The following is a 26,871-nucleotide window of genomic DNA, read 5'->3' as shown; positions in this document are numbered from 1 at the left end:
TTCATGTATGTATTTCGTAAACCATCTCTCAATTTAGGACTAAATGAATAATTTTCCTCAAAGTGCATCATCTCAATTTTTCAAAATCAATTAATTTGGAAGTAAAAGAAACAAAGATCTATCCATATGCAGAAATCTGTGAGTTGAAAAGAGATAAACAATGGTTGTGACAGGTAGCGCCATGTGCGCGGCCGACAGAGAAAGCTTTCATTTCAAATATAGAACCGAACGAAATGACTACAAATTCAAAGTGAAAATATAAATATACGAAGTGAAAATGACGCGTCTTGGAAAAGATTACTTCTTCTGTTGTTACTTTAAAATATAATTAAATAGTAATTGTACTTTTTTACATATTCGCGTTTGACTATCATAGGTACTAGGTTTGTGTAGTTCATGCGAAGCTGCGACGAGAAACGGACGATCTTCACTCAGTCCGGTTTCGGCCGTCGCTAGGTGGTGTCGTGTCTGTTCGCGCCAGTTTATTTTTCAAAACATGACTTCAGTGCCCGTTTTTTGAATTTTCATACGTTTGTTCGTAGAAACAGTTGGGCTGTATCGATTTGCGCGTGTGCAACGATTGCTTTTACGTTATATTGTTATTGAAAAATTAATGTGGGAGCTGTTATATGGTGTCAGATAATATTACGGACTCGGCGGACGAAACCAAAATAATGGTGTTTGATTTGCAATGACGTAATGACGGTTTGATCTCGTGGATCCTCTCGCAATTTGTATTATTTTGACAGATACATTGTTTTAGTACGACGTGAACATGCGGACATGCTATAATCGATAGTATGCCCGTTGCTATCAACATTGCCAGAATTCGTCAATTTTCATATGTCTATTTTTACATTGCGTAAAAGTGGTTTCCGAAATCCGGATCTGTTGTGAATTGAAATATTAGACAGCTGTTGTTTTGTTTTAATGGCTAACTAAACAATTGTTTTGTTATTGTGAAAAGGTTGTGTCAAATAGTGAACCAAATTATTTGTTTTCCCGTAACTGTCAAGGAGGTGCAATCTAATGGAACCTTTCCAAAAAACGAAATTTTGCTTTCAGTACAACTAAATGAGGTAAGCTAAGCTATACACAATTTTTGATATCATATTTTGCTTTAATATTATAATTTAATAAATAAAGGTCTTTATAAAAAATATATGCATTTGTTTATTCTAAACAAATTACACAAGATAAATAATAATAAAAAAATCTGCCTCCTTAGTGTAATGGTCAGCACGCTCGAATACCGTTCTGGAGGTCCCGGGTTCGATTCCCAGGGGGGGTCAAATAAATATAATGTATATTTTTTCTCACTCTAATATTTATTCAATATTACCCTGGACTTCGATCATCTTTCCTTCATGTGTTAACGATGAAGATAACACTGCGTTTATATGATGCAGTACCCTATGCACCATTGGAATGTAGATAAGGGATTTAAGAAGGGAAGAAAAAGAAATTAAAAATAATTTGGTGATTGAAAAAAACTGTTGCAGCAAAACGTCACAAAAAAAAATAGTTCTCCATTTGTCCCTCCCACGCTTCATAGCCCTATTCCTAAATTGTGTTTTGAGTATCTCTTTATAAAACACATAATTAATATTTTTTATATATTATATAACATTATTTATATCTTATTTCGCAATTAAGACGGAGACATTTAATAATGGTTTACCATTTGCGAAAATTAAGAAATAATGAAAGCTAAGTAAATTACATACATATAATAAATCAACAGCCATGTAACTTTTTCCACATGAATTTTATTTGACTAGCAACCGGGTTTTGTCGTAACCGACATCATTAGACTGGTAACGAAACCCTGTTGCTGGTGAAATAAAATTCATGTGGAAAAAGTTGCATATTTGTTATGTATGTTTATTCTATAAAATGCAGTTCCACCAAAAACGTCAGTACAAAACTTTTTTTTTTACATACTTTATGATTATATCATGATTAGTAGTTGTTGTTGTATTTTCGTTTGAACGTTATTGTTTTAGCAGCCATTGACAGACCTACAAAGAAAACATTATCTTTTTGGTATGTAATTTGAAAAAAATATGACCCAAATATTATTAAAACCAACACAGCTAGTTAAAAGTCCACGGACGCCATTAAAAATATCACGTTTCCTCTAAAAAAATATATTAATTTAATAAGATAGCGACCACACAAAATTGCAGGCAATTAAATATATATCAAATATGATTAAATTTGTCCTCGGGTGTACGAATTTGTGTGATTTCATGCCCGTCTGTTAAAATATAATGAGAATATCGCTCACTCCTTTCAACAACGTCATATATCAAAAATCGTCAATTTTCAGTTGTTCATGTTTTCAAAATGCCCAGAAAATGTACTATATCCCAGCAAAAGCGGCATATTTTTAAATAATATTTACCCGCTACAGGGCAGAAAGTATTTTTGCATTTTGAAGAAAAGGTATTGTTTTATTTTTTTTAAATGTACTGAATATTTTTCAAATGGAGACAAAACATTCAGGTTTTACCTAAAAAGATCAGTTGCCCAGTAAAAAGTTCAATAAGTGGCTTGATATTTATTTTTAATACATTTTATTATATTTTTAAACTTTATAAACGATCTCCTGAAAAACCAAGTATTTTGATTTATGACGTTGTGGAAAGGAGTGAGCGAAATATCATTTAAAATATGACGAATGAAACGGATTCGTAATAGGACGCCTGATAAGCGTCATCTTGAGAAAATATTGTTTTATTTTGATGACGTTTAACCTCGGATCAAACTAAAGACCTTTGAATGGTAAGTTAATTAATGTGATTCGTTTCAGTTAGTCAACGTTTATTATTCTTGTCAAATAATTAATTGTTATATACCAAATGTGCATCTTTTTCTTTGTATTTTCTTGTGATTCAGAATGCCATTTTTATTTTCTTGTTTTTTGCTGTTAGTTTTCAAGGCTCAGTCTGATTTCCAGATTCCACCTTGAGTTTTGTTTATTTTCAATTGTATCATTGAAATAATGTGTATTTAATCAATTGCCTCCGTGGTGTAATGGTTAGCGTGTTTGGCTACCGTGTTTGGCTACCGTGTTGGAGGTTGGGATCGATTCCCAGGGGGAGTGAAAATGGATATTAATGATTTTACACTCCAATATTTATTTAATATTACCCTATACTGGTCCCTGAAGCGCAGGAATAATCATCTTGCCTTCATGTGTTTACAATAAAAATAAAACCGCGTCAATACGATGTAGTGCCCCATGCAACCGAAGACGGAACAATAATTAACAGTGTAAAATGTAAAAAATATATACTTATGTGTTTAGATTTCTTTTATTAAAAAATGTTAAATTCAGTAAATCAGAATCATAGACTCATTCGTGGTAAAAGAAATGAAAAATATTGCACTTAAATCGTGCATGGGTGAAATTAAAAATTAAATGAGAAATATTGATTTATATGTTTTTTTCATATTCCTTAACGTTAAATGAAGTTTTAGTTTTAAATTCAAAGTTTTTTTTTAAATTTTCTATTACTTTTTCGTAATTAAAAAAGGGGCTCGCATGAGCCTTTTATGAGCCCCCTCCAACCAAGCCTGCGCTCAATATTTATTGTTACCCCACATAAATATCCGGAGTGCAGGACTGGTGTCATAATGAAATCAACAAAGTTAACACTGCATCGATTTAATGCAGTACCTTATAAACCGTATCGATAAAAGTGAAAAAAGTCGCAAAATCAACACAATAGTATGTATCAGAATGAGCCCCAGTGGCGTGCACAGAGAATTAATTAAGGTAGGCAGTAGAGGTAGGTAGCAAGGTAAGCTAGGTACTACTTAGTAAGGTAGGGTAGGTACTGGTTGCGTTTTTATATGTCACGCGGGTAAGTTAGGATAGGCACTGCTTTTTTGACTATATAAAATGCACACCCCTGATGAGCCCAAAATGGTTATGTGCGATTTGTCGATTCTGGTTCAATTATCTTAAACGGTTATATCGCTTCGATGCGAACAGAAGCTGAATCACGTATCTAGCGACGAGTCACCTCTAGGTAGGTACTCGACAGAGGCGTTTTGTCGATTTCTTCTCGTCCGACGGACATCTCGGTGACATTGAACTCAATATCTAGCCAATGCTCAACGCTTTTGTGTGGAGCACTTCGTGACACAAATATTTAGGACATTCGCGCCGCGAATACAAAGATCTCTCTTTCTTATTATTATTACTTATTACCTTGTAATTTCCTCGTTTTGCCGGTAGGCTGGAGTGAGTATGGCCGCAGCATCGGATACTGCATTAAGGGTGTACTATCAAATATACAAAGTCAGTCCGCAACCGGCTGCGCGAGAAGCCACACGCGTTGTCCGCGCACAATTATTTTTTAGAATATGTATTGTAATTTGGCGAATAAAATTTTTTTGTATTTTTTTCAATAACCTTTTTCTTTTCAAAACCATACAGTTATTTCGAAGAAAAACTTATTTTTTCGATACAAAAACGGCGTTTAAAGCAAAAAAATGCAATTACGTTAAATGTTACCTGGATTTAAAGAAAATTAAGTTGCGGGCTGTTGATTATCCCACCTTAAATTTAGGCAGTGTCTTGATCGTTCATTGCACGAAGGCACATATTAATAAGACTTGCACTGCAGATGTTAGTCTTCTTAACGTACTCTTCTTTACTGAAGCTAACCTTCATAACCTGTGTTTCCTGGTCATCAATATTCTTCAATATTTATTGCCTGTTATTGCTTTCTAGGCAGGTAAGAAACTGCGTATAGTCTCTTCTTACGTTATCCTTCTCTTCTTCTATTATCGCGGACATTTTCGCGAATAAAGTAGTTGCTTAATTAATACAACAGTAATTTGAAATTTATGTTATTTTTATAATATGTTCAAGCACAATCTACCCTCTGATTGCAAACGGCTATATAAGGTATCAAACGTTTTGACCAATATCACTAGTCTATTTTTGGTTGGTTGGAAGATATTACTTTTTAGTAATCAGCCCGTCGTCACTGTACATACATATTTATTTTCTGTACATGAAGTTTAAATAAATAAAATATTTTAATTTAATCCTTTAACGTCTATATGCAAAAAAAATAACTTTCATTATATTGACCCTATCAGTAACTACTCGCATTCTGAGGATCTATAAATATAAGAAGAAGTAACTACTACACTTTTGAGACGAACTATGGCCTATAATAGTCTTCTTTATGCGATATTATTTCGGCCAAAGTTTGAGGTATGTAATTGTTGGAATATCTGGAAATGGGAATATTCCAAGGGAATCTTTGTAATTGCAGTGCTGAATCTCCCGATTTGCCAATTTTCTCGGTTTACTTTCGACGATAAAAAGTCGGCTGCATATTTCGACGGAATATAATGCCCCGATAATTTGTTTACACTAACCGTCTCTCGAGTTTACTTTCTTTGTGTACCTTTTTAGGAACGCTTAAGTGCTAAAAACTCGTGATAATGTACTGTGTACGTTAGACATTAGACACGAGTATAAAGGCGTCTTACTTACATTTTTATTCTTCTAGTTTTCCAAACTGTAAGTTTAATTAATTGAAACAAAAACTTTTTTCTAGTTTTTTTTTACAAAAACACCAATATTTTAAACTTTGTAAAATAAAACTCAAACTAGGTTTTAACCGCTTTTATTTTTGGTACATTTTTAATCCGGTTTCTACAAGCACCTTGTCATCTTCAGGGACGGGTTCGTACTTCCTTGAAGATGTCGAGGTGCTTTTAGAAACCGCTTGGAAAAAAAATACCAATAATCAAAGTGATAAAAAAAAAATTGAGTTATTTTATGATTTTAAAATGTGCCATAAAGTATCAGAAAAAAAAAACATTCAAGAAATCATTTGTTTTATTTGTAATACTTTAGGTACTTTTTTCAGGTAAAAAACAAAGCTTCTTACAGTTTGATTCATATTTGAAAATTTAATCTAATTGTGGTAGTCTAGGGATCGAACCACGACAAAAATAACACGTGACCACAACCCAAATCAATAACCAATTATTATTTATATTTTTTAAGATTATATATTACATCAATTCTCAGTAAAATTTCTACAAAAATGTAAAGTTATTTGATATCAAGGTATAAAACATAAAATATGACATAAATTCAGTTTTGGTGGTGTGCCTGATGATATAAAGCGATTAGTGATACGTTATCTTCAATACGCGATGATTCACCTGTTTAATTTATTTATATCTATCTTTTCAGCTGGGGTGTAGCTATTTCGATTGTAACCTTTTGGTTCCATTAAAATCGAGGGTTGCGGGTTGTGCCTATTTATAAAGGTAGCTGGATTCCTGGCAAACGGGGTTGGAGAATATTATTAGGCACCGTTGTAAAATCGAATATGTTCCTCAAATAACCTTTACGTGAAGTATTACGCCAACAACTCCACGCAAATTGATTTCATTTTTTTAATGGCCAATTTTGAACAGTATTATCGTGGATTTATGTGAAAATAACTACTGAATATGTTATTCTTAAAAGAGAATCGTATTTGCGTATATTTTTTACATTCTTAGAAACTAGAAATAAATCTAATATTTGTATGTCAAACTTGTTTGTCATCTACAATCTACATGATTTAAAAAAATATATAAATGCCTAAAAAATACGTTTCATTAGCATTGTTTTTATTAAAACCTTTTATATTAAATTACTTTATCAATTTTTTTAGAAGTTATTAAAGAAAATAAAATAATATGAGAAATTTTATTATTTTTTAAATATTTATTTTATTTCGGAGTGAGGTATATTTGAAGATATAAAAAATGACGGAAATTGTGGACTACTGCCTAATATATAGGAATCGAATTTGTAGAAAAATAATAGACAGAAAAGGAGAATTAGCGGCAATGGCTAGTTCCTTAAGGTATCTACAAGTCCCATAAGGGTTATGAAATTAAATTAAGTGTTAATTTATTCCTTTTAAAATAAACGTCAAATAAACGTTAGTCAAAGTCCCATTTTTAATATTTTTCCCATAAAATCAAACCCAACCTAAACAGAGTTATCCTTGCTCTTACCCCACCTTAAAACTCCATTACCCCCACCCCTCCCCTTTTGAAACCCAACAACTTGTACACTGTTTCTTTTTATATATATATTTAGTAATAAATGAAACCCTGAAGAGGGCAACAGGTTGTTGCCGAAACTAGTTGGTTAATAAAAATGTGAGTGGATCACAACCCAAAGTATTTTTATTTTCGAAATAATATATTCCTTTTAATTTATAACGTAACTTTTATGACGGACATTCATACTAAAGAATATTAATATTATATTCAAATTGATTTATCATTGGCTGTTAGACTATGAACGTATAGTTACGCTGGCAAACCTGCGGTTCGGCGTTTCTGTGTATAAATATTAATTATTACGAGTATTAAATTTCTGGTTGTACACAGTAAATACCACTTTTTTATTTGAAAATGATGCGGCATGCATCGAAACACGTGTGTGTCATAATACATTTTAAGAAATAGTGGTATTTAACTGGTACAATTTTATTTAAAAGTGAATAAATATTATTATCATAAAGCGACTGCTGAATCAATTGATTATATTATTTTTACTTTTTAAGTATAGTTTTCATCATATAATATTTTGTACAGCATTATTTAATGAGAATTATTTGTCCGCCTCCGTAGTGTAATGGTCAGCAAGCTCAGCTACCGTTCTGGAGGTCCCGGGTTCGATTCCCAGGGGGGTCAAATAAATATTAGTGATTTTTTCACTCTTATATTTATTCCATATAACCCTGGACTGGTACCTGAAGCGGAGGGCTGATCACCTTTCCTTCGTGTGTTAACGATCAAGATAACACTGCGTTTGTATGACGCAGTGCCCTATGCACCATTGGGGTGCGGATAAGGGCTTGAAAAAAAAATGATTTAATATTATGTTAAAACAACAACAAAACATGTTATCGCAATAAATTTTGTTAAAAATGTTTTTTTCTCGCACCTGAAAAATATCGATTTTCCCAGTTGCTATTTACGCATAGTATCCCATTTTTTTTATCCAATTAACTTAAGATCCCCTCGTAATGGGTCGACAGGGTCCCACGTGTGGGTAATGTGTCCGCTATGTTCGCAAACACGTGGCACTTGTCGAACAATAATCCAGAAGGCCATTAATCGATGAATAATGGCTACCTGCTACTATTTGTGTTAGGGTTATTTCGTTCGCAGCCATTCGGGGGATTTTCATTAGGGCAATAATCATTATTTACAAGGGTTTTCCGGCTGCGAACCCTAATATCGTAATATGTATTCCATTTTGTTTGTATTTACAAACGAAAAATGTAGGGTAGGTAACATTTAGACATCCTAGGCTTTTGTGTCGGGTTCCGAGCGATTTCCACCTTTAAAACGGATGTTTGTTGTTGATATTTATTGATAAAACTTCCGTTTTTAGATTTAGATTTCTTTTCATGATATATAATTTTCGTAAAGCATATTTTTTATATTTTTTAAAAAATCGATGTCTTTTTTATATAAAGGCAGTCCTTTTTATGACGGATTGTAAGGATTATAAGGGAAAGATAATAAGGTTTCAGACGTTTCTCTGTGGTATCAGAGAATGTAAATTTTTGACATGAAGTGGGGGAAAAATAAACACTGAAGGATGATGTTTAATTATATATTTTGAGAGTTTAATTTTTTTTCGCAAAATTTTATTAAATGCGGATGTCACTTAGCAGGGATTGCGTCTTTAGAGTGTAAATATCCTAGAATAGATAAAAATGATACTTTTCAATAACTATTTTTTTGCATTCTATACAGATTACTTCTAAATAATTATTTATTATATTAGACGCTGGAATATTCACCCTCACCACGGATTATATCTAAATATGGGTTTCTCAAATTAGAGATTATACTTTTTTAAACCCTTATCCGCACCCCAATGGTGCATAGGGCACTGCTTCATATAAACGCAGTGTTATCTTGATCGTTTACACATGAAGGAAAGGTGATCAGCCCTCCGTATCAGGTACCAGTCCAGGGTAATATTGAATAAATATTACAGTGAAAAAATCACTTTTATTTATTTTACCCCCCCTGGGAATCGAACCCGGGACCTCCAGAAAAAGAAGTTTAGCATACCATAGCTTACGGCCTGGCATTCGGCTGGCTTAACACTGGTGTAACGTTCACGATACTGACCATCATTGAACATCATATTATACTACTTTTTTGAACTTGTACCATATACGAGTATATACAATGTTTTTTTGATATCTTTCAAATGCGAGTAGCATTTTCAATAGATTTGGAAGTATACACATACTTCACAATATTTCTCAACTGATGTCGTCACAATCAGCCATGCTTACAAATCCATTAAAAATGCTACCCGCACTTGAACAGGATCCAATACCATTGCACATATAAAAGTTCCGAAAATGTATGCAATATGGATGTTCTATTGTATAATGGTCAGACTGGCGAACGTTACACGAGTGTTAAGACAACCAAATGCCAGGTTTTAAACCGTGATATTCTCAGACTTCCATCTTCTTCATAGAAAAAAAAACTATAGATATGCTGAGACACCTATATCATCGTTGGGCATGCCGAGCTGCAAACTGCCTACTATACTACGGTCACAGTTTAATATACAGGTGCTCCACTTGTGTCATGATTGCAGGTTGATAAATCGACCTGTTTACAAATTGACTATTGGACGCATCATTAGCGCAGGAATGCGACCGATTCAAGGAACAAGATTAGCAGCTAAACCTGTTTTATTGCCACACTTCTCTCGCATTTCTTTTTTCCGCTCGTCGGACTTATTCATTAATGACCGATATTCAAATTCTCCTATCGCTCCGCTAACATTGAAAATGTATTATTAAACAAAATAAAACATTTAAATTATTTGAACATTTTATATTGACAACATTTTGAGTGTGTCTGCTCAATAAAAAATCTTCTCTCATCTCATCATAGATGTCTCTAGTGAAATTCTAGTGATTCAAGCACTACGTTTCGAATTTGAACTATATAAATAGAAGTCTTGGAACTTTGAGTAGTGTGGTTGTCAATCATGAGTAGAATAAGTGAATATTACACGTATGTAAAGTAATCACTTAAACCAGCCTATGACGGTCGTAAGCCTTGTAAATGCCCAGACCTCCATATTCTTCTTCATCTATATTGAGATGTCAAAAAATAATATAAATATGTTATATGATTTATATGACCAAATCTAAAAGCTACGGGTATGTATGTAACTTAAAATCCAAAACATAAAACCATTCCATACGTGTAACACAGGATTTAGAATCGGGCTCCTCGATTTTTTTCTTGAAATACGACAAAAAAACATTTTAAATTATTTTAAGCGAAATACAAATATAAATATACGTATTTCAGATCGAAAAGATTGGTTTGGTGAGTCAAAATCGCTATCATTTTTGGACGATAGATCGATACAACATTGTCCAACTAAATAAAACCAAATAGTGCCAGCATTAACATTGTAGCGCTTCATAACTACTAAGGATTTAATTGATTTTAAAGTCAAAAGTATTAATTAATTTCAAATTCAAATTAACACTACTAGTTTTGGAAACTGATCGTACCATCAACAGGTGATTGAAATTATCGTAGCAGTTTAAATATAAAATTAAAATTTAGTTATACGCGCTTTTAACTAAAAAGGGATTTAATGGACTCTCCCATCCTCGATTATAATGTTTAGTATATTTTCTACTTACTGCGAACTGAATATTGTTGTATTATGTCTTTTTTTCCATCCTCATACGAAGCATCATGTTTAACGAATCGGTAACAGCTAATAGCCATATTATCTCGACCGTCATTTTATGAATTTTACAAGAGATGGCAAAAACACACACAGCGCGTACTGAAAATATTAACATAAATATCTCATTATTTTAATGTCCATACATAAAGTGTAATCAATATGTATTTCGATACACATTCGGTGAATGATTTTGGTGGTACATCGAAAACGCTTTTGCTGTTAAAACATGTCGCAAATTGCCCATCAATCTTTCAATCACTAATATTGTGTTTAGTTAGTTAGGGCCACATAATAGTGTGTTTAGCATTTCTAAAGATGGAACAAATGTAGCTTATTCTTTCAGCTAGATACAATTTGTTTAAATTAATAGAAAATAAAATTAAAATTGTATTTCACCCCCCTTTCCCTAGAAACGTGAAATGAGAGAACAAAAAAAACCTACGCATTCAATAATTTATTGGTAATTCGCCAGTAAATTATTTAATAAGTAGGTTTTTGTTTTAAAAAAATCACATATTTCTCATTTCACGTTTCAGTCTGAGAAAAGGGGTGTGACTACATGATAAAACACCGTTTTACTATTCAAAATAATAAATAACATACCTTTTGATTGAAGGGAATTTTTAACCAATTTAAGGCGTGCTTTTCTTAAAATTTTCTCCAATTTTCCATGTATTTAATTATAACATCAACATTTATTTCAGATTAAATATAATGTCAAAGCTACGCTTAAGGCTCCTTTATTTATCAAATTGAATAGGAGTGAATTTAATTTAGGAAATTAATGTCAAGAGTATTGACGTTTCACCAATTTCGCTTTGGGCACATTTTGATTATAAATTTAGATCATCATCTCTTGTTTTGATTCTGAAATTAGCACTTCAACATGGTTGCTGTCAATTATATCCCGTTTTTTTTAAGTTCAATGTTACCATTATATTTATGTTTTTTTCTGCGGGCTTAATATTATATTGTGGCGATCGCATTTTTTCTAACGGAATGTAGTATGATGCATACTAGATAAAATCATTGGTTAGTTAGTACCTAGCTGCGTGTTTGAAACTCACAGCACTGGGATAAAAAAAAAACGTAATTTAAATTTGTAATAACGTATAATTTTAGATATATCTTACATCATGTTGTTGCTAATTTTTGTTCCTATGTTATCAAAAATATTAACGTTTTTATTTTTTAAATGTAATTTATATATTGAACGAGTTCGCAATTTTACAAAAAAGATTTTTTTTATATATATACGCAGTCCAAGTTAGTGAATATACATATAGCTGAATAAGAAGATTTAAGTTGCATTTAAGCCAAACGTGCCAACCATTACTCTACGGAGTCGCAGTATTTAAAACGAATTTATGTATTAATATGTAGACCAGTAGATATAAAACGCAACTATAATAAAACAATCCAAGAAATTATTTTCAATTCGGTTTAATTTAGACACTTTAAACGCTAAAAAATATAAATAAATTAAATTAAGTATTAATTAAGGACATTGGAAGTTTAAACTAACTAACATTACATTACGCCACTTCCCCGCCGGGGTAGGCAGAGAGAATAGAACCTCACACGAACCCCTAATTTTTATGTGTATGAAATGAAACGCAGTAACCTATTCTATCACAGAACATAAAACCTATTAAAAAATCATTATTTTGGCAAGACCAAGTATTTCAAATACTTGAAAGTGGTCAGGCCAAGAGTCGGAATAATCGGCGTGTATGTACGAGGAGAGGCGTGAATGTGGAAGAGGCGACGATCGTATGCAGAGACAGATTGTTGTGGCGTTCTATTCTCTCTGCCTACCCCTGTGGGGAAGCTTCATGATGGTTAGGTTAGGTTAGGTTAGACGGTTAGTTATTTTTAAATGTATTGTTTACTCATGCGGATGATTTTTTCGTCATTTCACTAAGATGAGATTGAATGTAACGCGTAAAAAGTCACCGGTGTGTCCACAATAGTAAAAAAGAAATGAAATTATTTTGATCGCAGGTAGGTAGGTACCTTTTTTCAATGAATAATCGACCACTCAAATACACAAAGCGCCCATTTCTCAAAACTCTCTTATGTCCCGGCGCACTCATCTATTTAATGGAATCTGTATTCAAATCGGTTCCATTAAATATTAAATAGTCCATTGAAAATTTATGAATAGTGCCTGCTTACGACTGTGTACGCTACGCCTTCGTTCCTAGCTGAATGGCATTATTTAAATATTCATATTTTCTCCATTGTATTAATGGAGGTAAGAATTCGGAATTTGAATGCATCACTCACATTCGAGGGGGTATAAATCTACAATGCGTTTTTTTCGTTGATCTACGATTGTACCCGCAAGGGTAGGCAGAGAGAATCGAACGCCACACCACATTGTCTTTGCAAACGTTCTTCGCCTCTTCTAAATAGCGCTGTTTGGATTTGTAGAACTTAAAATCAAACCATTTCTTTTGCATCCCATTGCACACATAATAAAATAGGTTTTAATGCATGAATGTGGCAGACGCGAAGAATGTTTGTGAAGACAGAGTGGTATGGCGTTCTATACCCTCTGCATACCACTGCGGAGAAGCGGCGCGATGGTTAGTTAGTTACATTGGTAAAAATACATTTCACAAGGCAAAAAATTTAAGTCAAGACAAATTTTCTTCTTTTGACCTCTATTTGCTTTCAGTAGTGCATAGGGCACTACTTAGGCTTGGTGCGATGTTGACTTGATTGTAAATTGTAAGATTAATCCTGTGCTCCAGATTTTTTTATGTAGGAGTTAATTATATTTGATAAGATACGGATAACTTAAGTAAGGGCAAAGGACATGGGCAAATGACTGCTACATGGAAAAGGAAATGGAGAAGGAATTGTCTCAATGCCGGGGTTAGTCGGGGTTGCATACCCGTACTCGTTGGCATTTTAGTTTAATGCGCTGTGAATTATGTGTTTCAATTAAGTTTTATTTAAAACATTTTAGTATTGGTACCTACCTTACAGCAACTCGATGGTAACTATGAAATATTGCATTCTCTAGCCATATAAATATTTGAAATACATAATTCCTTTCATGAATTTCGTCTTTTGAAGATTTCTATGGAATTCTATGTGAATTATTTGTTTCGATTAATTTTTATTTGAAATGTTCTCTGTATTGGTGGTACCTACCACCTTACAGTACCTGAATGGTTAATTTATTCTAAAGCCATATAAATATTTGAAATAATTCCTTTTATGAATTTCATCTTTTGACGATTTCTATGGAATTCTTTTTTTTCTCGTTCAAATCTGAACCTGTATTTTTTCCCTTCCCCGAGTGATTGACAGGTGTATATAAATCTAGCCTGACTCACCCTTTTCGGATGCATTGTCTGACGGAAGATATTTGACTTGTTATCCATGCCTCTTATAATATGACACCCATCTCAGGAATGAGACTCTCAGACACTTGTAATGGAGTCCAAAGGGATAAGGGACGCCATTTTACAATCAGTCATAAAAATAATACACTGGTCCCTTGACCCGAAACGGATGGGCATAATTTAATGTGACACTTTGAAAAATGGATCTAGCTACCTTTTTTTGACTCTAATCAATGCCTTTTTATGATAGACGGAATTTTGTATTATAAAAATAATCCGTTCCTAATATTACTACTTCTACTATTTTACTAACATCACGCCGTTTCTCTGCAGGGGTAGACAGAGAGCATAGAACGCCAAATAAGTCTGTCCTGCCATACACTCCTAGCTTCCGTCACATACATAAATTTAGTCATACATGCCCTCTGTTTAAGTGGACTTATGACACGTCCAGATTTGAAGTTCTGATTGATCTGGTCGTCCCAAGTATTTTCGGGCCGTCCTCGTTCTGTTCTCCTGTTTACACTTGCTAAATATACTTTCTTTCAGTACCTACCTGTTCTGATTGCAAGAATGGTAGTTATGAGCTTCATATAAAGTACCTAGGCATATAAAGTGTTTATGTAAAATTATGTTTTTTGTTGTTGTTTTTTTTTGGTAAATTTCTGACTATGATAATATGCCGATTCTCAAACAATTAGTTGGTTCCCGAAAAAATAATATCATTTGTAAGATACAGAGATAAATGCTTTATTTTTATTAAATAGGATTCTTATAGATATTTAAAAATAGGCACCTGTTGAACTGTTTATCGTTAAAAGACGTTCAAATTCACAAATAAGTTATGTAAAAAAGAGGCGAACTTGTATTTTTTTCAACTAATCGTGCTACGATATCTAGACTCATTTTAATCCTATTTTAAATAAACTGTTTATGATAATATTGAGTAATAGGAATGTGTCTCTAAAATGATAAATTTAATTATCTTATCAGATAAGTACTACATATTAATTTTAAATAAACGCGTGAAGAATTAAGATAATTATGTTTTAGTTTCTGATAAGCGTATTTTTTTAAATTATTTTAAATCACATTTTTACAATCAATTTGTTAAAAATATTTTTAGGAAATCTGTGTTTTAGTATTGGTGGGAAATTTTCCCGAATATTAAATTATATGTTCTTTGTTTTACTCATTCTTTTCTTTTACCTAATACGTAATGCCCCATTTCCACATTCGCACGGATGAGACGAGGCGCTAGACCATAGTTCCCCTTATTTGATCCATGGCCCCCTTTTCAGACACAAATTAACACAAGGCCCCCCTGGAAACTATACTTTTTATGAACTATATTTACATACTTATATGTTTTGGTACTTGTCGACCGACCGTCGTAGGCCCCTAGCGGTCAATTTATGAACTACATGAGTATGCAAATGATTTAAAACATCGCAAAATCATAGATCTTTATTTTTAATTTTTTTAATTAATGTTTTATATAGTAAATACCACTATTTCTTAAAGTCTACTGTGATACGTGTTTCGATGCATTCCGCATCATTTTCAAACACCGTGGTATAGTAAAAAGTAAAAATTGATAGATTTTACCACGAAGTGACTGCCGAATCAATTAATGAAATTATTTTGAAGGTACCTATAACGAACACGGACATGTTCGATGTATGATCTATGGCTTTCCCACATTTATTTTATTTTCATCATTTCATACAACGCGAATCATTGTCGAAAATGTAAATTTACTTAGGGCTCTGGCTTATTTATCTTTGACTTAAGAAGTAAATATTCCTCAAGTGTAATAATCTCGTTATCTCTTCCAGCGTCATGGCGTCACCATATCAGCTTGTTCAAATGCTTTCTTATCAGACTAAAAAATATTCTGAAGTGTGTTGGATCGAAGAACGTGTCGTTTTGAGCCGAGCTCGTTGGGAACTCGCGAGATAAATAATTTACATGAGAATTTCATGCAAATCGATTGTGATGCAATATTTTAAAACAATGGCCAGTATGGTTAAGCTATTTGTTGCGTTATTATTTGAATATATTGCACGCGGACATTACACATATTGTTAATTTGTAACCGTGAACTAATTTTGCCAACCGGCTCTTTTTAATCAAAGGCTCCGTTGCGCAGTTTTTAGGCAGTTGTTCGGTGGATACAGTAATTTTGCCTATTTACTTGTGTGCAAGTTGCATAACCACGCTCTTTTATAGGGTTTTTTTTTAAAGGTTGGGTTTTTAAACTGGCCACATTGTTTCTACAGACTGTCAATTTGACAATTGATTTGTAGTGAGTACGTTTTGCCATTTCACCATAGGCCGAAAACAATATTCAGCTTGATCTTCTTTTTCAACGCAAAATTTTGTTCACCTATCAGACACGTTTTTGGTTAAATGGCTATGTCATAAGCAGAAGTGTCGAATTTGGAGTGGAGAAAACCCAGAAGCCTTTGTTGAGACGCCCTAACATTAAAAGTCACTGTTTAGTGAGCTTCATGGGCAGGTGGAATCATTGGCTCATATTTTTTTTAAAGACGAATCCAGCCAGAACGTTACGGTCAATGGAAAGCGCTACAGAACCATGATTACTGACTTCTTCGTACCTCAGTTAAATGGCATTGATGTGATAGAGCTGTGGTTTCAACAAGATGACGCAACATGCCTTACGGCGGGTGCCACCATCAATTTATTGCGGGATATTTGAATTCGTATACTTTCCTCTAAAAAAAACATAAGTATGCAAATATGTTTTTTTGGATCTTTAAATAATATTGTTTTTCATATCTTTTCAGATTTTGCAAGTTATTCATATCTCAAGGGGTCAATTTCAGACCTATTCTAAAAGCGTAAACGATGTTTTTTCAAGGCTAAGAATATATTTATCGTATTTACGGAAATTGAGTATAATGTATTTGTAGATAAACATTGAAGAAAAACAAATGTTAATGGGAAAGAAACAGATAAAATTGAAGGACACGATCTAATCCACAGAAGCGGTTTCGGCAAAGTAACGGCTCAAGGCACAATATTCTTCATCAATTTCTTCGGCTTCCATATTTAGCTTCAGGATGTAATAATCGAACACGATTTCTACAGTGTTAGTAATGTCTTGTATCTATCTACATTGAAGCAATGAAGTGTTTACGTTCATATGCAGTTTTATACAAAGCCGCTAACTAACTCGTCTGACCTTAATTTGAAAATATCGTGCATAGATGATCCTTGAAATATCTGCAGTGAATTAATTTGGCTGCAGTACTGGGAATTGATTTTTTTATGATTCGATCTCGTTTCTATTTCCGTCGTTTCGATTCAATCTCGAAATAAATACGTTTTTCCGTCACTGAAATACTTGAGATTTTTCAGATTTTGCAGATTGTTTTTATGGTACGACCTGAGAATGAAAATAAAATGAGGTGACGATGTTTTTCCGAGGATAAGGATCAACGTTTATATTTTAATTGTTTTGATGGTGAACTTACATTTTGAAATGAACAAACGTGTTTCATTTCTTTAATGTTTTTCGCAGATACTTTGTGGCACATTTATAAACTTTATAAAATAAAACAACTTTGTTTTAACCACTTTTTATTGGTACGCTTTATCCAACCTAGTCATCATCAGGGTTTATGTACTAAATTCTAAAACATTGAAATACTCATGGTTACCCTTCCCTTACCAAAAACGTGTTTCATTTTATTATCTCAACGTAGGTGATGAAGAATATGAAAGTCTGGGTATTTATTTACAGAGCTTATGACCTATCATAGGCTGGTTAACTGATCACTTAAACACGTGTCACATTCACCGGTGAATGCCATATTATATCGATAAGATATTATACAAAATTATTATTTATTCAGAATTGCGAATAAAATATTCTGGTCATATTATAAACTGCATAAAAAATTATCATGTGTTTAGGTGTTTTCCAGTATGTAAAATAATCCTATAAAAAAGGTCTCTCCTAAATAAAAGCTTTCTCAATCCGGCCATAGATGGCTCTAGTGAACTCACATGAACAGTGACATGAGATTAATGATATATTTAGGAATTCCCAAAAAAATAGTAATATCGTTATCAATCATGGGTGAATGTTGCACTTATGTAAAGTGATCACTTAAACAGCCTATAACGGGTCATAAGACCTGTAAATACCCAGACATCCATATTCTCTTTCATCTATATTGAGTTGTCAAAATGTAAAAATAACTCACAAGTGGAGAAACCCAGATTTGTGAACTAGGATTTGGACACACGCAAAAATCTTGTGAAACATGTTTCATACTAAAAGCAATAGTTTTATAGGATTTTTTGTGATAAAAAAGTATCACACAAAGCTATAGAAACGTTATGCGCAAAGTATTTTATAATTAAACTAACTAATCATCACGCCGCTTCCCCGCAGGGGTAGGCAGAGAAAATAGAGCGCCACACCACTCTGTCCTTGCAAACATTCTTCGCTTCTTCCACGTTCATGCATCTCCTCATACATACCCGCCGATTGTTACGACGCCTAACCTGACCACTTTCAAGTGTTTGGCATACCTGATCGTGCCATGTTTTTCTCGGTCTTCCTCTGCTTCTTTTCCCGCTAACATTCGCCTCATAAATTTGTTTTACCGTTCTTTCCTCACTCATTCGTTCTACATGTCCAAACCATCTCAACACACCTTTCTTAATTTTATCGATAATGCTTATCTCAGCTTTGCATTCCCTCCTTATTTCACTATTCGTACATCTATCATACATCGTTTTGTCGCACATTCTTCTGAAGATCGCATTTCGACTGCCTTCAGTCTACTTTCATCCTTCATTTGCCAACTCCATGTTTCACTTCCATACATCAGAGTTGGAACAGGACTCCGTTGTGCACTGCCAGTTTAGCTTCCGCTGATAGGTATTTTATAATTAATCAGACCATTATTCGGTTACTCTCCGATTAGTATCGAATATTTTGCTGTTGCAACATTTATGACGTATTATATTACATTATCCAATTTATTACGTTTTAACTATAGCAGACCACCATTTAATATTCACAATTTTCATATTTTATCACCGTTACGCTATTTGGATTTGTATCAGATGAGCAATTAACATCATAATGCTTTATCCAAACTCGCCTTCAAAATTCTGACTTGCATAATTTTATTTAGAGGTCGCCATACACAATTCGATTACAAAATGGGTATTTTGATGATGCTCTTTACGATTTAGCGTTTAATCAAGATAATAATGCATTGAGTTATGTTTTGGTATTTTTTTATAAATATTGATTAGCAAACCGTTAACGGGATAATTTGATTACTTTTACAATTCATGGCCATTTGAATCGAGCTTCGTTGTTGTATCTATATACATGTAGTAATTAACCCTTTGGTCACCGAGACTTTTAGGGTTACTGTGCCAGTAAAACCAAAATTTAAACATAAATAATTCAAAATAAAAATGTGTTTGATAATTATTTGAAATATCTCTCGGATTTTTGAACTAAATGTATGCAACGTTATAAAAAATCAGTAACTAAATGTTGCTCACTTAGTGTCCACCTCCTTTTTAGGCCGTACGTATAACACTGAAGATCAAATGAATTTTCGACATCCGCTGTTGAAAGAAATAGTGTAGGGGAGCGTGTAAAATAACTCCTGTAATTGGAGATAATCCAGATTTTGTGAACAAGTAGTTGGACACACTCAAAATGTTGTAAATGATTTTTTTTTTTTTTTTTAGCTTTTCAATATATATGTATTATATTTGTATCAATTTATTGCATATTGATTATTAACCTTCATAGGTAAAAATGTATCTTTTTTAATAATATCACAGCTCAATTTTCGCGGAAACAAAATTGGTTTAATGTGCTTTGATTGTCTCGTTTCTCTTTAAGTGTTTTTGTAACTTCAATTTTTGTAATATTACACCTAATTATAAGATGTTAATCATCAACAATTCTAAAATAAATTATTGAAAAAAAAATGAAGCTATAATTTTTGCCCGACCCTGAAGGAATCCCTAACATACTGTCCAAAATGTATCTGATACTTTTATAATATAAGTCATGATACGTCAAAACAGTTGTTACGCAGTATAAATTGCATGAAATTTTTATTTACAAACAGGGCATCACCTCAAATGAAATTAAGGTCATCCGTCAGATCCGACGGATCCGGTATTTCTCGCTAGAGTACCGAAAGCCGATATTTCGGATTTTGGTAGCCAAAAGGTTTAGACGAGCTTCGTTGTTGTATCCATATAGTAATTAAGGCAGTCACGCTGCTTGCATGCTCTGTGTAACAAAGGAGGAAGAGATTGATCGCAATCAACGTGGAGGCCATTCACACGTGGGAAGTCAGGTGCGATATGGTTCTAGTCGTATTTATTATTAGTTCATCGCACCGGACTATATCTCCAGCGTCAGCGTTCCGGAAACAGCCGGAACACATGAATAATACCCCTTCATTATGTCCGTTCATCTTTGAACCACCTGTCTGAATTAATGGACACCCGACACATTTCTAATAATTATTCTGTCCATATCTATGGACAGCTCTTGCAACACAGTTTTAAACATTCTTGCCAACCTAAATTCAAGCGATTCCCTACTGTTTTGTTATTGAGTTCGTCTAGTTTTTAGTAGGTACCTACATCAAATCATTTTTAAGGTTCAATATTTTTAGCTGATTTTGAGGATTTCATATCTTTACTTGTGAAAGTTGTTGCGTGTGATTATATTTGTAAAATAAATCTACAAAACTATCTTCAACAGTTGAAAATCCTACTAAATGCAACCAATTTAAAAAATAAAGAAATACTTACTAATAATATTTTTTTTTTACACATATTTATTTCGAAATGCGATCTCTCAGAAGAATGTGCGACAAAACGAAGTATGATAGATGTGCGAATAGTGAAATAAGAAAGGAATGCAAAGCTGAGATAAGCATTATTGATAAAATTAAGAAAGGTGTGTTGAGATGGTTTGGACATGTGGAACGAATGAGTGACGAAAGAACGGTAAAACAAATTTATGAGGCGAATGTTAGTGAGAAAAGAAGCAGAGGAAGACCGAGAAAAACATGGCACGATCAGGTATGCCAAATACTTGAAAGTGGTCAGGTTAGGAGTCGTAACAATTGGCGGGTATGTATGAGGAGATGCATGAACGTGGAAGAGGCGAAGAATGTATGCAAGGACAGAGTGGTGTGGCGCTCTATTCTCTCTGCCTACCCCTGCGGGAAAGCGGCGTGATGGTTAGTTAGATAGTTAGTTAGTTACAAAACCTAAATCTAAAAAAAAATATAATGTGCAGTTTATTTCTCCTGGTAACTCTTTTTCACACCAAATGGTTAATAGAGCAATGTACCCGAATGATGCAGTGTGATATTTAAAGGTTATTACATGAAAACAAAGTGAAATGTCCTGCGCTTCAGATGCCAGCTTAAGGTACCGCATTAAATAAATACTAGCAGATATTAGTTAGTCATCGCCGTTGTTATATGCTAGGTTTATCCTTTAGACCTATTTTGGTCACAAAAGTGGTATTAAATGGTTTAAAACCATTTTTATACTTTTCAATCAAGTGTTTAAAAGAATTTTAAACACGCCTATACATCTATGCATGTGATACAAATTAAATACTTGTCTTCTGCTAACAAAGAATTAAAACTGTACAAGTTGGTTTATTTTTCTTATTGCTACTTTTATTCGATTTATTCAAGATTATTCGAGAGCGTGAAGGCGTGTGTCTTAAATGAAGTAATTAAATCTATCCCATAACTTGATGTTTCCCAATTCTGATTAATCGATTTTAGATGATAATCGATTATCTGAACACTGCACTTCCTACTGTGTCCACAAAATCGACCTTCCTTTGCTATGTAGGCCTTTTCCTTGTAAAACAAAATAATAAACAACATCTGAGAGGTAATAAATATATTTATTTTATTTTGAAGTAGCCGAATGTGGGGTACGTACGCCACACAATGAATTATTTGAATTCATTTAGTAGATCAAAATTATCAATGATGTAATTAATTTCTTACATTTTACGGTTACGTACGAACTGCAGTGTTTTTTTCAGAATTATTAAGGTAAATGGCAAAGTTAATGCCGAATCAATAAATAATATTACTAAGCAGTGTCTATTTAATACTTTTTTCAACATCTATAACCGTATTCCATCCTCCATCATCTGGTTTGTGTAAAACAAATCTTTGATCGACTTCATACGCTGTTTTTATAAGAAAAACTATGAGTTACATAACGTAAAATAATTTGAGAATTAGAAATCTCCAGTCATTCGCTCTGGTCTTATTTTTTTGTAATTTTATATGGTTTAGAAACGAAAATAAAACATTAAAATGTAGATTTTAATTTTTCTACTCCATGGGATTAAAAGCTTTGCCCCGAATAACTTTAGGGGGTAAACAGTTATGACATAAAATATTTGCACTTTTTGTGAAATACAGTTTTTGTCATAGTTTTTATTTTATCTTACATGGATTTTGTCCGCCGCCGTGGTGTAATGGTTAGCGTGTTTAGCTACTGAGCTCGAGGTCCCAGGTTTGATTCCCAGGGGGGGGAGTTTAAATAAATATTAGTGATTTTAGACTCTAATATTTATTTAATATTATTTTTGACCCTGAAGCGCAGGAATGATCACCTTGCCTTCGTGTAAGAAACAATCAAGATAAAACTGCGTCAATACGATGCAGAATTAAGGTTAAAAGAATTTGATTAAGTATATGGTAACTAATTGAATAATTGATACGTTTCTGTATTTTTCTCTTCTTCGAAGTAAATTTCACAATGTTTACATCAACCTTGACTGAAAAGAATAACCAAAATAGGGAACCAAAAGTCCGATAGGGTTCTTTGTCGACTGGCTCCCCATACAATTCAACCCCCGCGCGCGAGAATGATGTTCGCATACGGAAGCACGGGAAAGCCTTACCTTGTAGCGAGCGCCCTTAAAATGAATGTGTATATCGACGATAAACTCCAATGGAATATTGGAGACCATTGTATGGCTGAAAGGATGGCATGTTTCATACACTGACAGAAATAATACGACCCTACTTTATTGTATGCAAGCTACAATGTAGCAAGTGAATAATCGATACTGGTTTGAAATAGATGTGCAGAGAGATTTTACCTTTTTTATCTTTATTGTATTGTATGCGCTTGCAGAAGATTTTTACTTTTTAAAGAGTAAATATGTTGCAGACGTCAGCTGTTATCCGGAAGGAATATTAGTATAGATATATTTTAAGTTTGTTAAAAAAATGTTGTACTGACATTTCTTGAGAGAACTGCATTTTATAAAATAAAACAATAACTATATGTAAATTATTCATTAATCCCCCCACAGATATAAAATAAGAAGATATTAAAATCCTTAAAAATAAATAAAAATCCTTTTTACACGTTAATTTAAGAAAAAAAACGCAAAAAATATGCAAGAAAAAAAAACTTTATTGACATTAATTAAGTATAAACGAGTGTATGTCCCTTTGAAGTATAATACGAGAGATTATTCTCTTTTTTGGAGAGACACAGCGTAACTAGTATAAGATATGTAAAAAGTAGAAATGTGTAGTAAATGAATTTAATTTATGACTAAACCCTGAAGAGGGCAACAGGTTGTTGCCGAAACTAGTTGGTTGTTATTAAAAATGTGAGTGGATCAAAAAACAAAGTCTTTTTATTTCTCAAAATAATATATCAATATGATCCACAAAGTAAATGCCTTCAATATTCATAACATAATTTAATTGGAATATTTTTTGTAACCATATCAAATAAATAAAATAAACAATAAGTATGTGGTTTTTCCACTTTTATTTTATTCGATCAGAGACCAAGTTTCATCGTTATCGACATCGTTAGACTGGTGACTAGACAAAATCTGGTAACTGGTCAAATAAAATAAAAGTGTGAAAACTTTACACTTCTTGTTTTAGTACATTTGAAAAATTATGAATAAGTATTGAATGTCTTGATATCGTTCTCTATCCATTGTTTTACGACGTGATCGAACCCCGACCCTAGATTACCGAAACGTCGAACAAACTGCGTTTGTCAATTGTTTGCAAAAAACTTCAATATCTAATTCAAGCCATCAGTTGTTATCTGTGAATATTATCAATTAAAATTTCATATACACTGGTCATGGGAGGAAGTCGATCGCGTGAAAGTTTTTAAATTGTCGTTTATAATATTTTTGTTACGTGTTCCTTTCCTGTATATTTCCAACGGAAATACGTAATGATACATGTATTATACGACTGAATAAAATGTATACATTTTTGTAAAACATTGCCTAAGCTGTGTATTTTATTTTATTATACTGTATGCCATTTACTTCTCATCGACTCATTTTCACATCTTCCTAGATCTCTCTAGATCCCCGGTGTACGATATCTTCCACTTCTATGATCACTTTTTATTACTTACAATTAGTACCCGCCCACGCCTTTCTGTGACTCAGTCTGGTTGAATAGAAAATAAAGAAAATAGAAGCACATATTTCCAATATGCATTTGGCACACAATATTTTAGCAGCTGCCAAGAAGCATGCTGTCCGCCATGAGAAATATGTGTTGGGCGTGTAGCCAATAAGTTCAATAGATGGCGCTGCCATTTCGGTCAAAAAATTGTTTTTTTTTAAAGATGTTTATGCCTACCACAGGTAAAACACCTTTTCGAATGCAATATTGTGTCGAAATTTCAAAGCAAACGGTGAACAACTTAGAGATTCAAGATTTTGAACATAGTTTATATTTGAATGTTACAAAGACTACATTAATAAGGATTTCATTTTAATATATTTTATATACTGTGAACTAAGTAAACATTTGTATGGTCGTACGTGTCAGCGAGCGGACATTTTCTCACACAAATTATAAGTCCCATAGTTAGCCTGAACATCTCTATATTTTATCTCCATAGAAAGTGTGTCATGATCCGAGTGGAAGAAGACATCATAATATATTCCGCGTTAACGATCAGAGAAAAGTGATGCAAAACGGTTGATATAACTTTAACAATAATATAATTATATTAAATTGTCCCACGCCTCGTTATGTGAACGCGAACTCTTACTTTCATGATAAAAACTATCATATTAATACGCAAAGTGAAATGAAGATGGCGTCTCCGTGGGAACGTTGGCTCTTTATGCAATTCGCGTTTGCTTTCAATTGAATTTTTTATAGCCGATCTATCGCGACTTCGCAATCTTATCGTAGGAAATGAATTCTATCGCTTTATTTTTACTGTGTCACACATGGCGTTCGCATACATAATAAATAATATAAAACCCTTATCCGCACCCCAATGGTGCATAGGGCACTGCGTTATATAAACGCAGTGTAATCTTGATCGTTTACTCATGAAGGAAAGGTGATCAGCCCTCCGCTGCAGGTACCAGTCCAGGGTGATATTGAATATATGTAACAGTGAAAAAATCGCTTATATTTATTTAACACCCCTTGGGAATCGAACCCGAGACCTCCAGAACGGTAGCCGAGCGTGCTGACCATTACACTACGGAGGCGGATCAATACATACTTTGATCAATCTTTTTTATCGATAGTCATATCATAAATATTATTTTATTAAGAAGAGTGGAACCTCTGATAACAAATGATTTGCATAGCGAGCAATACAGGTCGTGAGAAAATCTTCCCATAAGGCGGGATAATCGATAGTACGCAACATAATTTTCTTTAAATCCAGGTATCGTTGAACGTAATTGCATTTTTTGTATTATACACCATTTTTGTATTGAAAAAATAAGTTTTTCTTCGAAATAAATATATGGGTTTGAAAAGAAACGAGTTATAAAAATATGTTTGCAATACATATTCTAAAAAAATCAATTTAAACAGCTTTTTAGTAAAAATCCACGAAAATGCCGCTACTGAAATTATCCAAAAATATTATTATAAGTCTTATTTTTTTTGCAACTCTAAATCGCATCACAGGTTGTTACGCTCCTAAACAATTTCTTATTACGAGTATATTTCAGTATTTCTTTCGGCATGGAACGCATTATCGTATTGTATATTGATTTATTTGGGAAAATCGTTTCGCTTTACGAGTGTTTTCACATTGGGAGAAAGATTCAGCAACGATTTATTCTCGTTATGAGAGGTTCTACTGTAATTCTGTGAGTAGTTCTGAGATGTTCATCGCTAAGCATATAAGATGTGAGGTCTCCATAGAGCATTACAAATTATGTGGGATAGGGCGGTGAAAATATCAGGTTTAAATTAAAGGGTCATTATTTTTAAACTGACCGTGTGAGAAATACATAATTGCCTCTCTTGACTATTGATTACATAACACGCGTGATTCAATGTAGGTACTACGTAACGTCATTTAAACACAACGTGAGGTATTTAATATAAAGTACAGTGGTGGCCAATTTAGGATCATTAATTTCTTTTGGAAACATTCCTACGACATTTTTTTCCTTCGTAATTATTGCATTGATCTTTTTTTATAGGTATCTTAAAAGGCAAAGAAAATTATTGATTGATTTATCATTAACTTTGTGGAAAACAAAACGATTTAAATTCTATATAAAAATAAAACTAAAGTATAAAACCATTCTTCAGTGTATTAATATAAATATGACTTGTTTTGAGAACTATGGATGTTCTCATAAACAGGTGAAAAAAA

The 26,871-nt window shown here is 33.1% G+C and overlaps 1 protein-coding gene across 1 annotated transcript in view; it reads left to right on the top strand.

The window, feature by feature from the left end:
• Window positions 1-433: 433 nt before the first annotated feature.
• Window positions 434-26,871, top strand: part of Arl4 (ADP ribosylation factor-like 4) — a 144,264-nt gene continuing 117,826 nt past the window's right edge. Inside the window, exon 1 of the mRNA XM_088264191.1 lies at window positions 434-1,079. The gene's annotated coding sequence lies outside the window, so the exon portion shown is untranslated. The remainder of the gene's footprint in view (window positions 1,080-26,871) is intronic.

The sequence above is a fragment of the Brachycentrus maculatus genome, unplaced genomic scaffold, assembly GCF_059751285.1.
Source record: "Brachycentrus maculatus isolate JH-2025_06_01 unplaced genomic scaffold, ASM5975128v1 h1tg000220l, whole genome shotgun sequence".
NCBI classification, from domain to species: domain Eukaryota; kingdom Metazoa; phylum Arthropoda; class Insecta; order Trichoptera; family Brachycentridae; genus Brachycentrus; species Brachycentrus maculatus.
This window is presented reverse-complemented; position numbering and strand designations above follow the sequence as displayed.